Source organism: Aptenodytes forsteri, unplaced genomic scaffold (assembly GCF_000699145.1).
Source record: "Aptenodytes forsteri isolate BGI_AS27 unplaced genomic scaffold, ASM69914v1 Scaffold112, whole genome shotgun sequence".
Taxonomy (NCBI): Eukaryota; Metazoa; Chordata; class Aves; order Sphenisciformes; family Spheniscidae; genus Aptenodytes; species Aptenodytes forsteri.
The window spans coordinates 149854-152074 of NW_008794883.1; the positions used below are offsets into that span (position 1 = coordinate 149854).

Below are 2221 nucleotides of genomic sequence, written 5' to 3' on the forward strand. Positions count from 1 at the left end.
GTGAGCAACTGCATTGTGCATCACTTGCTTTGTATATTCTTTTATTATTATTATTACTATTTTACTTCAATTATTAAACTGTTCTTATCTCAACCCACGAGTTTTCTCACTTTTACTCTTCCAATTCTCTCCCTCATCCCACCGTGGGGGAAGGGCGGGAAGAGTGAGCAAGCAGCTGTGTGGTGCTCACGACAAATCAGCATAAGCACATTGAAATGTACCAGCTAATTTCCTTCTCACTTAAATCCTATTCAATACTTACATGCTTTTTGTCATCTAAGGTGATACACTTACTGCAGCAATCAATAACGTTTTGCACCTCTTTTTAAGCAACTTCTTATAGTGTTATCAAAATTTTAAATCCTTATGTATTACTATCCTCCACATTTACTACATTTTTTTAGATTTGTAGCTTTTCAAATAGATAACTGTATTAAGGAAGGAGGATGCTTTTTAACTACAGTTTTAAATTCATTAAGACTCACAGAGTTACAATTTATCTGCATAAGAGAAACATTAAAGATACTTTGCAATACACAAAAATACAAACATAAAACAAACCAAGAACTCTTACATACTCAATTAATCTCACCATTTATACATCACTTACATGGCAAAAGATCCCAAACTTTTCCTTCTAAAACTTAATCAAAATACAAACGACATAATTTTTTTTCTGCTACCTACTAGTGAAATGCTGAAACCTCAAAGACTGAGAGCAGCAACACCTAAGAGCAGCAACTAACAAAATCCCACAGAATGACCTCCCGCCCACAGAGGCGATGTCCCCGCGCATTTTTCCAATGGAATACTTTAGATCTCACTTACATTCTAACATTTCCCCTGGTGTTCCTGAAGACCACCTTCTCCCTAAATTAGCTTATTCATGCTAGAATGGGTGGTGGTGATGTGTGTGTGAAATCCACATTTTACACATTTTCAATTTTTAAGTACTATTAAACAATAATGGTTTTGTAGTAAACAAATAGTCTCTCACAAGAAACAAATTCAAGTATCAGTTTTCTTTTTTTTTTTTAAATAGAAAAGTCAATCCAGCACCCAAAGTGCCAGTGAAACCACCCCACATATACAGCTGCTTTCTAAAGCAATGCAAGTTCATAGAATTATTGGTCAACGATTTATCTCCTCAAGTAACACCTCTTTCCAAGCTGTCCGACAGGTGTTCAGCTCTAATCCTGTAACACAGCCCTGGACTATACCGGCTTGAGGAGGAGCTGTTGCCTGCTCTAGGACCCACGACACGGTATTTAGCCTACAACCACTGGCTTGTATTAGCCAACCAGAGTACAACAGCGGTTTTTCTTTTATTCCCGCTTCCGAGGTGCACACGCAGCCACCGCAGCAACGTCCTGCTGAGCGCCTGTGCCGCAGGGATGCAGGAACAGCAAAACACACGGCGTCCTCAGCAGCCTCGACAGCATTTAAAAGCCTCACCCGTTTGAGCTATCGCAGCTAGGAAATCCCTCGGCTACTCTAGGCTAATTTCCACCGACAACAACAGCGGAGCTAATGCCCTAAACCACCGCCGGCCGGACCCGTTTTCCTTTCCTAGAGGGTCATCGCCGGCCATTGCTGGAGGTGCTGTTTACGCTGAATTCAACAGTTCAGCGGCCATTGGAAACAGCGAGGATGGTCTCTCGGAAGGCCGGTTTCCAGACGCCGCCCCGGGCCTGCCTCCCGCCCGCGGGTCCTCCTTCCCCGGCGGGACGGCGGCTGCCCCCCCAAAACGTCGCTTCAAAAGCCTGCCCGTCCTTCGACGGCTCGACCCGGCAGCCAGCACTTAAAAGGCTAATGAAACACGCCAGGTGAGGCGAGGGCCCGCAGCTGAGGGAGGGAGCGAGCCCGCTTCCCCTGTCAGCACCGCGCTCCTGCGGACACACAAATACGCTCGTAATTCGTGCCCCCTATCTTCCTATAAGCCTCCACCTACAAGTACAAACAGCCTCAAAATTCTCCCTTCACCCTAGCCTGGATAAAAATGGGGAGGGGGAAGGAGGGCGACAGAAGAACCCCGGGGTGGGAGAGCGGGGGAGGGCCTAAATAGGGAGCAGAAAAATAAAAAAACAGTTACTCACAATCATCTAAGTCATCCTGCAAATCCACAAAATACAAAGGGATCCCTACAAACAAAAACAGAAGAGAGATACCGGGGGGTTGGTTTCGGAGGGCTACGGCGAGGACGGCGGCAGCCGGGGATGAG

At 45.6% G+C, this 2221-nt stretch overlaps 1 protein-coding gene across 1 annotated transcript in view; it reads right to left on the reverse strand.

The window, feature by feature from the left end:
• Nucleotides 1-2136, reverse strand: part of LOC103895194 (serine/threonine-protein phosphatase 4 regulatory subunit 1) — a 26079-nt gene extending 23943 nt beyond the window's left edge. The window contains exon 1 of the mRNA XM_009274716.1: nucleotides 2097-2136. The gene's annotated coding sequence lies outside the window, so the exon portion shown is untranslated. The remainder of the gene's footprint in view (nucleotides 1-2096) is intronic.
• Between the last annotated feature and the right edge of the window lie 85 nt (nucleotides 2137-2221).